The 12,546-nt window shown below is 45.5% G+C and overlaps 1 protein-coding gene across 1 annotated transcript in view; it reads right to left on the bottom strand.

The window, feature by feature from the left end:
• LOC308638143 (sulfotransferase 2A1-like) overlaps positions 1-12,546 on the bottom strand; it is a gene marked incomplete at both ends in the record, with an annotated part of 117,422 nt that overhangs the window by 96,126 nt on the left and 8,750 nt on the right. The gene's annotated exons all lie outside the window — the stretch shown is intronic.

The raw sequence follows: 12,546 nt of genomic DNA, 5'->3' as shown, positions 1-12,546 counted from the left end.
CTAACTTGTGACCAAGGGCATCTTGCTGATGCGGCTGCAGCTGTCAATATTCACTGTATTTCAACTTAAATCTCAGAACCATTTAAAGCCAGGATTGCCACAAGAACACGTCTTATCAGCCCCCAAGGATGATATCATCACATGTCAAGTAGCACCAGGGACACTCCACTCGGGCCCAGGAAAGAGCAAAAGTGAGAAGGACAAACAAGCCCTCGTGGGACTGTGACAAGCGTGGAGACCTAATGGACCTCAGGGAAAAACATCCCTCCAGGGACCCCGGACCCCACCTGGAAAACTCCCGACAGCGAGAACCCTTATCAGGCGGTGGGACCTACCTCCCATCAAGTGTCCACTCTGAACACCTGCACTTCGACCAGGCCCAGCACTTCCTGTGGGGACCCTTCAAAGCCTTTGTGCGAGGACAGCAAGAGGGCGGAGTGGGAGAGGAGGCCCCTGCACTTGCTCCGCTGTTTGGAATTAGAACAACAGGATTACGGCTTCATAACGAAGCGTCTGGAGAAAAATCGAAGGTCAATAACTGTCAGAGATTCAGAGACGCCAGAGATTGCGGCATCGTGAAGGGAGGATATAAAGTAATGCCCCTGAGGCCGGCAGTAGCAGAGGTGTCCTGTCACCACGGAGGGAAAGGACAACACAGAGGGAAATGGAAACACTGGACACGTTGGGTCTACAGCTCCTGCGGGGGAAGGTCTGCGCCCAGCTGATGTGCAGACGCTCAGTGAGCTGGGGATCCACGTGTGCCCCAGGGGAGGAACTGAGCAGGAGACCCCGTGGGAACAAGAGAGGCCCAGCAAGTACTGCTCTGGCCCCAGGCAGTGCTAACTGCATGGCCTAAAGGGCCCCAGTCAGATCCTAGTCCCACAAGACACAGGGAACAGAGGACCCAGCAGGTTGACTACAGGGCCAAGAGGAGAATGCTACCTGCTGTCCCTTGGAGCCCCCTGTGCCAGCCACCAGGGAAGAAGGGTCAGGGAAACAGATCAGGTGGTGTGGTGGCCTGGGTGACAGGAATGGGCACCCCATGTTCTTTTGAGATCTCTGGAGGGAACAACCAGCTGAAAATCATATTGTCCTCAGGGAAGTTGACCCATGGTGTGATCACATTCAGGGACGGAGACTAGGAAATTCATATTTGGTAGGGAGCGGGGGTCGGGGAACCTGCCATGCAGCATGCACCCAGAGAGGTCTGTCACCATGTCCTGACCAGAAAGCCCCCAGGAGAAGCTAGAACCCCAAATGCCTAGCCGAGATTGGCACCTCCTCAGCCCGGGCTGCAGGATTGGATTAATCTGGAACAGATACACAAAACATAGGTCCAAAGTTCTGTTTTTCCTATCCCCTACTATCCCCCCTCCGGGGATAGGAAAGGTAGCAAAATACAACAATTACTATTAGTGCATTATGTAAAATTGTGGATGTGTAACTGATGTGATTCTGCAATCTGCATTTGGGGTAAAATTGGGAGTTCATAACCCATGTCAATCTAATGTATGAAATATAATATGTCAAGAGCTTTGTAATGTTGTGAACAACCAATAAAAAAAAAATGTAAAAAAAAAAAAAAAAAACAAAGTTCTGTTTTTGCTTGTCTCCAGCAGGTAGAACTTCCCAAACAGATCTATGCACCACTACCAGCCAGGAAAAGCCAGCAATCTAAGACACTGGGACGAAACCCAATAGAAGGTTCTTCCAGTTCCATCGCCCTGAGCGGGTGAGCAGGAAAGTGGAGAGCCATTTCAAGGAGCGACATTCCCGCCAGCTCCAGCTCACAGAGAGGTGGGAATTACAAAAGGAGTTGGGTTCAGTATCATCCAGCCCTAGCTGGACCTAAGAGGCACAAAACCCAAGAAGCAAGGGACAGAGCATGACCTGGAAGGGTACAAATACTCAATTTAGCTCCCTCTGTGGAAAAATTCAAGCCTTTTAATTTAAGAATTTTCATTTCTCTTTCTCTTTCTTTTTATGATGAACATTTTTGGACGTTGCTCTGGCTACAGGTGCTGAGTGACTCAGGGTACACATGCACATGTCTCTGGGGTTTTTCCTTTCAGCATTGATTTTCCTTATACATTTCATTGCATTCTTTTTAAGAGGTAGTGGTTTCCTGAGTGTTTTTAAGGATCTCTTTCTGTTTCATGTTGGGGGGTGGTTCCTGGTGTGGTTTTCTCTGCTGGTCTCCTCTCGCCCTCTAATATAAAACAGCTTGTTCTCTTGCTGACACTCCCTGGCCTCTTTCCTCTTGAGCCCCTTCATGAGCTACCTTGCTTCCATTTTCTCTCCTCTCACCTCTTGAATATTCCCACCCTCACACCCCAACTTCTTTACTCTTAATGAACTACAGTGTTAAACATCCTTTCCATCCATGCAGTTTACCCCTTTGGTGGATGGAATGAGGTGGTTCAGGGAAAACCACACCCTCATGGCAAATCCCCAAGGGTCACTCTGTAGAGCAATTCAGCATCTGCAAAGGGATTCCACAAAGCTGAGAAGACTGAGGATGCTTTGCCTGAAACAGGTTGTTTGAGCCACAGGAAAAGGAGCCAAGATGACAGCAGGGGAGGGACAGAGAACTGAGACCACTTAAATTGTGACAAAATCTGGTGATCCCTGAGTCATCTCTTCCACACCTAGTCAGGGCAGGAGAAGAAACTGGCGCTTTCCACTCTTCCCCAGGGCACAGGGTCTGTGGGTGAGTCAGAGCTGCCAGTCAGAGAGTCAGTGAGACCTGCAGTGGAACTCCGCATCCAGACTTCTGAAGCAGGTTCTTGTCCTTTAGAGTCAAGGAGTCTTTCATCCACAGTTCCACAAAGTCCTTCCAGGCTGTTATTTTTACACTGTATCTATTGATTTCATGTAAGATTTCTATATTGAAAACTCTTCAAAACACATATAAACAAAAAACTGGCATTCTTCAGGCCCCACACATTCCTCAGTGGGGTTATTTTGCAGCACTTGCTATGGGGTCCTGCCTATGAACTCATGCTCAGATCCCGATCCTTCTATCCTTGAAAGATTCCTAAATTGCTGAATTCAAAGAAACTTTGATCACCAGTCACAATTTCGTTTTATCACCCAGTTAATTTTTTTTCTTTCTTTTTTTTTTATATATTTTATTGTTGGTTGTTCAAAACATTACATAGTTCTTATTATACCATATTTCACAGATTGATTCAAGTGGGTTATGAACTCCCATTTTTACCCCGTATACAGATTGCTGTGTCACATCAGTTACATTTCCATTGATTTACAAATTGCCTTTCTAGTGACTGATGTATTCTGCTGTCTATCCCATTCTCCACTGTCCCCTCACCCCTCCCCTCCCCTCCCCTCCCCTACTCTCTCTCCATCCCCTCTACTATAAATCGTTTCTTCCACTTATATAATTTTTCTCCTACTCCTCCTTTCCTCTTATATGCAATTGTGTATAACCCTGAGGCTCACCTTCCAGTTCCATGCAATTTCCCTTAACTCTCACTTTCCCTCCCGCCTATCATCCCTGTTTAATGTTATTCTTCTTCTCCAGCTCTTCGTCTCTACCCTGTCCTTGATTACTCCCCTTATATCAAAGAAGACATTTGACATTTGTTTTTTAAGGATTGGCTAGCTTCACTTAGCATAATCTGCTCTAATGCCATCCATTTCCCTCCAAATTCTATGATTTTGTCATTTCTTATTGCAGAGTAATACTCCATTGTGTATAAATGCCACATTTTTTTAATCCATTCATCTATTGAAGGGCTGATTTGGGGTAGGTCACCAATACTGTGTCTTCATCCTTTATCACAAACTGAGCACATGCTTCTTTCAAAACTTCATAGCTGTAACCAACCACAGAGAAAGGTATCCCTTCAAACCACAAGTAGCCATCTGTCATGGTGATGAGCTCTCTGTGCCAGGTGCAGGGGTTCCTGCTGTAGCCACCACTGGATGTTGGGGGAGGTACTGGGAGACTGGACTTTGAAGTAAAGTCAAAAGAATCATTAACTTTTCTTGTTGTCAAATTAACTGGGTGAGAGAAAACTTCTTACCACCCAGTTAATTTGACAACAAGAAAAGTTAATGATTCTTTTGACTTTACTTCAAAGTCCAGTCTCCCAGTACCTCCCCCAACATCCAGTGGTGGCTACAGCAGGAACCCCTGCACCTCGCACAGAGAGCTCATCACCATGACAGATGGCTACTTGTGGTTTGAAGGGATACCTTTCTCTGTGGTTGGTCTTAGTTCTGAAGTTTTGAAAGAAGCATGTAATCAGTTTGTGATAAAGGATGAAGACACAGTATTGGTGACCTACCCCAAATCAGGTAAGGAAACAGGACGGGGACCATCATGGGAAAGGCGGTGGCTGCGTTCCTCTCTTACTCAGCAGATGGATGGCCTGCCCTCTCCATGCCAGGGAGCCCTGCTTTGGGGAAGAAGGGGCAGTTCCCCAGGCCACTTGCATCCGTCTAGGACAGAGTGACTAAGTGCTCTGCAGGGGTCATCTGAGGTATGAGAGGGAGATACAGGAGTGAATCGTAAGTAGATTTGGACATTTGTGGGGTGGCACAGGAGAAGGGGGTAGAAGAGGGGGACCTGTGAAGACCTACTGGTGAAATACCAGCTCAACAGGAATGAAAAGTCGGAATGGAGGTCATGTGGTGGAGGGGAACTGTAGAGCAGGAGGGGAGCATGGACAGTGCCTGGGAATCAGAAAGAGCCTGGAAAATTCAAGGGACCGAAAGGACATGAGTCATGCACCTACAGGAGAGGGGCTGGGGCAGGAGCACTGCAAACTGGGCGAGGACTGGGGCCAATGACCTTTGAAGGGACACGAGGTTAGAAAGTCAAGGGAAGTTTGGACATATTAGATGGATCTCAGCCAAGAGCCAAGGGTTGGAAGCCAAAAATCCACTGGTAGTGTAATGCGTAAACAAAACGTGGGGAGTTGATACAATGGAGTATGATTCAGCCTTAACCAGGATGACAGGGTGACTCCTCCTACAATATAGTCAATACTGGGCCTCATGCTAAGTGCAGTCTGATGGGCAAAAAGGGACAAATAGTATAGGAATGCATGGGGCAAAGTGTCGCCAAGTTCACAGAAACAGAGCCCCGTGGTGGGTTCCAGGGCCTGAAAGATGGAATTAGTAGGGAAATGTTGTTAAGGAGCAGAGAGTTTCAGTTTTTCAAGAGAAAAAGCTTCTGGACATCGGCTGAGCAACAGCAGGAACATGCTGAACACTGCTCAGCACCACCCCGTGGCATGCTTAAAATGGGCAGATGGTAAAGTGCATGTTAAGTATTGTATAAAAAGTTTTGTTCACAAGCCAGGTGGAAGTTAGAGACCATCACTTTTCCTTTTTTTATCTAGGAACCAACTGGTTGGTTGAAATTCTCTGCCTGATTCACTCCCATGGTGATACCAACTGGATTCGATCTGTGCCCACCTGGGAACGCTCACCCTGGATGGAGACACATGGGGGTTACAAACTGTTAAATGAGAGAGAGGGCCCACGTCTCATGTCCTCTCACCTCCCCTTCCATCTCTTCCCCAAGTCTTTATTCACTTCCAAGGCCAAGGTCAGTGCCTAATGTTCAGCCCATGCTTTCCCCTTCCATGTGCCTAGGTTAACCCTGCAGATCTGCTGGGGTGAGTTCTCACTGGGTAGATTGGTGAGACTGCGATTCCCAGATATTATTTAGGTTCATGTGGCCACAACAGACCACACTTGAGTGCAAGGATGTGGACCATTCAGCAGATTAGCCTCAGCTGAATTCAGGGGTAATATGACTGGCTAAAGTTAGAATCTTAGAAAACCACATTCCATGTGTAACCAGATTTATAACTGCATCTACACTGGAGTGTCCCAATTTACAGCTCTTACAGATGCCCGCCAATACTCCCTCAATCACAGCCTCCTGCCAGGTACGAGGAAGCACCCAAGTCAGTGTTTCCCATATGTGGGGAGCAGAGCCTGCATACCCTGATGAATGCTCACATCCAGGGGACTGCTAGGAGTCGTGGCTAGCTAGGTAATGACGCCAGCCCTCTGCACATCACTGTGCTCTGTGATCAGCAGCCTCTCCAGTCTCCCCATGGCTGATGGATGATCAGCACAAACAGTGGATATCCAAGATCTAACATGCCAAAGACTATATTTAGGAAGATTGTTTCTTAAACTTGACTTCTGAATTCTTTCATGTATTAAGTTTAAATTGATGCCAAGATCCTAGAATAATAACCAAGTGTCTTGGAAATGTCACGAAGCGCCTAATAGTGAGTCCCATTTGCATGTCTCCTGTTGGATTCCATTGGCCTCTGCCTGAGTAAACTGAGGCCTGTTAAGACGTAAGTCCTCCAATAACAACTCCAAGAAAGTTGGTGCAAATACAAAGTTAGTTTCGAATGATTAAGTACCAAGTGGGGTGTGTGTGTGTGTGTGTGTGTGTGTGTATGTGTGTTCACTAATCTTAAACAAGAGCCTCCTCATGTGAACAAACATACACAGTTGGTAAACTATCGTGCATACCAGGTGTACAACATTTCTATAATCCAAAAATTCTCCCCAGTTCCTGTCTACCACCAGTGCCCACCTCCTGATGGCAAACTCCCTAGACTTACAGCCACAGACTACTTTTGCTTATTCCTGAATTTTCTATAATGCATGCATGCTGTCTGGGTGTCATACATGTGAGACTTGTCGATGGTCTTGAGTGAAGAATGCTGTATGTGCTATGAATCTGAATATACCACAGTTTATTAATCCAGTGTGCTGTTAGTGATCATTGTGGGAAAGCACACACACCCCTCACCACTTACCATTGAAAACTTTCCAGCAGCTTCTCAGGAAGGGTAAACAAGTATCCCAGAAAGAAGAGCCAAGGTCTTCCTCCTCTTCTCCTGGCATATGACCATGTAATAGGAAATTTAAGATGTGTATTTGGTGAATGAACGCTGTAACTAATTTATTAAAGGAACCCATCAGGTTTAATAAAGATTAAGGAAGAACTGCCTGGAGGAAGATCAAGATCAAGGTGGGAAATGACTGACTGAGACTGATTTTTCTTTTTCTCATTTTCCCTAAATTTAAGGTGATATATATCATGAGAAATCCCAAAGATGTTCTTGTGTCAGGTTATTATCATTGGTCTACGATGAAACTATGTAAGCAACCAGAGTCACTGGAACAGTATTTTCAATGGTTCATCCAAGGAAACGGTGAGTGTTTTTCACATATAGGTCCGTGTTGTCCTCTATTCTGCTGGTCTTTCTCCTATTTTGTGGTATACCTATTTTATTCTTCTTCTGAGTATTTTCCACATATGAGATAAAGCAGACAGCCCTTGACTCTGTGAGTCTGGCTTGTTTCAATCAACATGCTGGTCTCCAGTTCCATCCATTTTCCTGTGAATGACATAATTTAGTTCTTCTTTATGACTGAGGAAAATCCATTATGTGTATGAACCACATTCTCTGTATTCGTTCATCAGTCAGTGGACACCAAGGCTGTCCCAGAGCTCAGCTGCTGGGAGTTGAACTGCTATCCACCTGGGGGGCATGTGTTGCTATAGTGTGCTGACTTTGTTTTGATGGATCCAAGGAGCTCTATGATTAGGGCACATGCTGGCTCCATTCCTAGTCTTTTGAGGAAACTTCAGACTGATTTCCATGCTGTTGTACTAATCTCCAATCCCAATAGTGTGTAAGTGGTCCTTTTCACTCAGTCCCTGCCAGTGTTTATTACTATTTGTGTTCTTGAAGATTTCCATTGCAACTGGAGTGAGACATGATCTCCGTGTAGTTTCTATTTGATTTTCTCTGGTTGTTCAAAACGTTGAAATTATTTTCATAAAATTGTTGGCCATTTTATTTCTTCTTTTGAGAAATGATTGTGATTGGCCCATTTCTTAATTTGATATTTGTTTTTTGGTGTTAAGATTTTGTTCCTTATCCAAATCAATAAATTGGCTAAGAAACTGAACAGGAACTTCTCAGTGGAAGATATACAAACAATGAACAAATACATAAAAAAGTTCAATATCTCCAGTAGCAGAGAAATGCAAATTAAAACTACTCTAAGATTTCATCTCCAGTCATAATGTCAATTTTCAAAAATACAAGCAACAAGAAGTGTGGTAGGATGTGGTAAGGGGAAAAGGCACACTCATACATTGCTGGTGGCAGTGCAAATTGGTGCAACCACTCTGGAAAGCAGTACGGAGATTCCTTAGAAGTCTTGGAATGGAACCACATTTGATCCAGCTAATGCACTCCTTGGTCTTTACCCAGAGGACTTAAAATCAGCAGACCATAGTGACACAGCCACATCAGTATTTATACCAGCTCAATTCACAATAGCTAAACTTGGAAGCAACCTAGATGCCCTTCAATAGATGAATGGATAAAGAAGCTGTGGCACTTATACACAATGGACTATTACTCAGCATTAAGAGAGAATAAAATCATAGCATTTGCAGGTAAATGGAAGGAGGTTTAGAATATCATGCTATGCAAAGAAAGCCAATCCTAAAAAAACAAAGGCCAAATGTTCTCTGTGATAAGTGGACCCTGAACCAAAAGGGACAAGGGCCGTGGTCAAGGAAAGAATAGAGGAACTTTGATTGGGCAAAGTGGAGGAAGAGACATGGGAACAGGAAAGACGGTGGAATGAGATGGACATCATTACCCTAATTCCATGTGGGAGTGCAGATATGGTGCGGCTCTACATGATGCACAACCAGGGAAATGAAATGTTGGGCTCCGTTTGTGTACAATGAATCAAAATGCATTCTACTGTATGTATAACTAATTAGAAGAAATAAATAATAGTAATAATAATAACATTATTTTTGAGTTCTTTTATGCTCTGGATGTTAATCTTCTGTCAGAAAATTAGCTGGAAAAGGTTTTGCTCCCTTCTGTGAGCCCTCTCTCTCTGTCTCTCTCCTCACTGTGTGGAACCTTTTCAACTTGAGCCTTTCCATTTATCAACTCCTGGTTTTCCTTCCTGAACACTAGGAGTCTTATAGAAGTAACACTTGCTCCTACAGAAAGGAGGATAGGTACTATGATTTCCACTAGCAGTTACAGTGTTTATGGTCTAATTCCTGATTTTTGATCCACTTGGAGTTGATTTTTTTGCAGGATTTGGCTTCATTCTACTACCTGTAGATGTTCAGTTTTCCAAGCAGAATTTATTAAATAGGCTTTGTTTTCTCCAACATTTGCTTTTGGTGTCTTTCTTAAGGGTCATTTGACTCTATCTGTGTGGGTCTGTCTCTGAGTCTTTATTCTAATCTACTGATCTCCGTGAATGTTTTGATATTAGCACACTTTTTTGTTGCTATACCTTTTCTGTATGACTTGAGACTGGATAGACATTAAAACATGATAGCTTCAGCATTATTATTATTATTCTATGGCACTGGGGATTAGACCCAGGGGCTCTGCAGGTGCTAGTCAAGTGCTCTATGACTGAGCCATATCCCCAGCTCCTTTTCATACTTTATCTAGAAAGAGGGCCTCCCTAAGTTGCTGAGGCTGGCTTTGAACTCTCTCAATCCTCCTGCGTCAGGCTCCCAAGTATCTGGGATATAGGCATGCACCATCACATTCCTCTACCTGGGTATTTGTTGATACCTTTGTGAATGGAATTGCATTTTTAAATCTTCCTCAGCAGATCCATTTGGTGTTGAAGAAAAGTGCTTCTTTTTTTGCATGTTGATTTTGTATGTTGCTATTTTCCTCAATTGATCAGTTCTAGGAGTTTTTGGGGAAAGGTTCTTGGGTGTTCACAGCAGAGCCTCCTATCAGCTGCAAACAGTGATAACGCGGCTTCTTTCTTTCCCACTGGTGAGGTTTTGATTCCCTTCTCTGCCAACACCTCTGGCTCGAGTCTCTAGAGCTCTGTTGAAAGGCAGTGGTGAAAGTGGACATCCTTGTCTTGTTCCTGATGTTAGGAGAGATGCTTCCTGTTTTTCCCTGATTAACATGATGTTGGCTTGGGGATTGTCACATACAGCCCTCATGATGCTCTGCCAAGTTCCTCTGTCAAGGCAAATTCTACTGATGTGGTGAACCTTTATGGATTTGCCTGTGTTGACCCAACCTTACATCCCTGGATTGAAATCAGCATCTCGTGATGTACAGTCTTAAAGTGTGAATACAGCATGTCCTGAGTATAATCTTAATGCTGAATAGGATTTGCTGAAATTTTAATAAGCTGTTCTGTATCTGTGTTCAGCAGGAATATTGGTCTGTTATTTTCTTACTTGATCTGTGTTTCCCAGTTGGATATCAGTATGCGACTAGTTCCATAGAATGAATTCAGGAAAGGTCCCCCTCTCTATTTCATTACCTAGTTTGAGCAGCATTGACCAATAATATGTGAATCAAGCTGCCAATGTGTGTAGAGTAACAGAGATGGCATAGTCCTGTTTTGGCAGTGTGTAACCTGCACCGCTGTGCCTGCCCCACAGTGCTCTATGGATCATGGTTCGAGCACATTCGTGGCTGGATGTCCATGAGACACAGGGAGAACGTCCTGCTGCTGAGTTATGAAGAGCTGCAGAAGGTGAGCCCCCTCTCATTGTCGGCGCCTACAGCACCCCAACATCCTCACTCTCCCTGAAGTCCCTGGTCCTCAGTGTCTCCCCTTCATGTCCCCTGTCAAAGCATAGGCTGTGGAGGTCACTGAGAGGAGATGAGCCTTTGCCTTCCCTGCTTCTGTGAGACCCTCCCCAAGCTCCAAGCTCTTTCTTCTTATCTTCCAACTAATTGCATCTGGCAACCTCTAGAGGCCCTCCCACAAACTCTTCATACTCCTGCCTCAGCCTCCCTAGTATCTGGGAAACAGGCAGGCACCATCAGACTCCTCCACCAGAGTGCCACGACTTATGCCACCCACTAGGGCTGCCAGGGTCTCTGCCTGCAGGACCTCCTCTGTTCCCAGAAACCTAGCCATCAGAAGGGTGGGCAGAAAGCACTAATCCCAGAGTTAGGTCCACCTTTCTGGCTTCCCCCTTGACTGACAAAGTGACATGAATGTGACGGGACACTTTGGGTGACTATTGTGAGGGGTCAGGGGCTGGAGTAGCAGTCAGGGCCTGTGGATGACCTCAGCCCTGGTGGTGGGTGCAGGGTACAGCTGGGAACAGCAATGACTTCCCGTGATCTGAGGCACAGGATCGGACTGTGGAGAAGAGTAACTAAGTATGTATATATTTTAAAATAGAAAATGGAGAGGATTTTGAATGTTCTCAACTAAATAAATACTGTCATCTGAGTTTGCAGATGTGCCACTTACACTGACTGGATTGTCACACTTTGAGCAGGTACTTAGCCTAATGCTATTTTTTTCTGCTGGTGCAGAAAAAACTGCCCATGAACTGCACAGAGGTGCACAGGGCTCTGAGGGAGGCTCACAGGTCCAGACGGAATAGAAACCTTTAAAATATTTAGAAGCTTTTTTAGAAGTGGTCAAAAATGAACAAGAAGTAAAGGAGTGAGCAGACCTTAGAAAACACTTCTCCTGTGGGTGTGTCTTGGGGACAGAGAAGGTGGCACAGGCTCAGGCATCTGTTTCCCCTGGTGAAGGGACCCTGGTCACTTTCCTGCAGCTGCTTCCTGTTCTGCTGTGTCCTCAGCATGAGGTCGGTCCCCAGGAGGAGCCTTGGTGCCTCCTTCAGCCACCTCAGCAGCAGCTGCACACTCCCTGTGATTCTGTCTCCAACCACAATATGTTCTTACATCATTGCCACCGTGGGGTCTTCTTGTCACTCAGTGACTGCGACTCGTGAAAACATAACTATAATAAAGGACTATGGTGCTGACAGGAGGTCTAGGTCTCCAAGGAAATCCTCTCTTCTCATAAGGACCTGTTCCCTTGCTGTGATCTCCCAGGAAAGCCCATCCATAATCATGGGGTCAAGTTAAGGAGATATTGTAAAGCCCCGTGTGTTATCAAGTGTCAGTCAAGGGACGCAGGGTCACTTGGGGTGAGGATTAGACTTTGGGCACTTTGCCTCCCTGCCTTATCTTAAAACCTCAGGCATCTTCTTGGAAACCCCAGCCCCTGCCTTTGGGGTGTCCTGACTCAGCCTCCTGGGAAGGCCCTGTGATCTTCACGTCACCTCATACCTCACGCCCTCTGCTGGCCCTGTCTCTGTCTCCCTCCTCTGCGTCCCCAGCAGGCTTCTCCCATCCTGATGTCATTCCCCTCCTCTTCCTCCCCACAGCCCTCCTAACACCCCTTCCCATCCTCCAGGTCCTGCTCTCCTGCCCGCTCATAGCTTCCCTCTTCATGTTCACATGTAGGACCCAAGAAGCGCCATAGAGAGGATCTGTCAGTTCCTGGGAAAGAAGCTGACTCCAGAAGAACTGGACTCAGTCCTCAAGAACAGCTCCTTCAAAGTCATGAAACAAAACAAGATGTCCAACTTTGAAATGGTGTCCGAAGATTTATTTACTAGGCCTTTCCTAATTACAAGAAAAGGTAAATGCCCTGGTTTCAGAACGGGTTAGACTACGTGGGCATCTTGGGTTT

This window comes from Spermophilus citellus (assembly GCF_964194105.1).
Source record: "Spermophilus citellus genome assembly, chromosome: 18".
Classification (NCBI taxonomy): domain Eukaryota; kingdom Metazoa; phylum Chordata; class Mammalia; order Rodentia; family Sciuridae; genus Spermophilus; species Spermophilus citellus.
The sequence above is the reverse complement of the archived record's forward strand: the minus strand, read 5'-3'. Positions and strand labels throughout refer to the sequence as shown.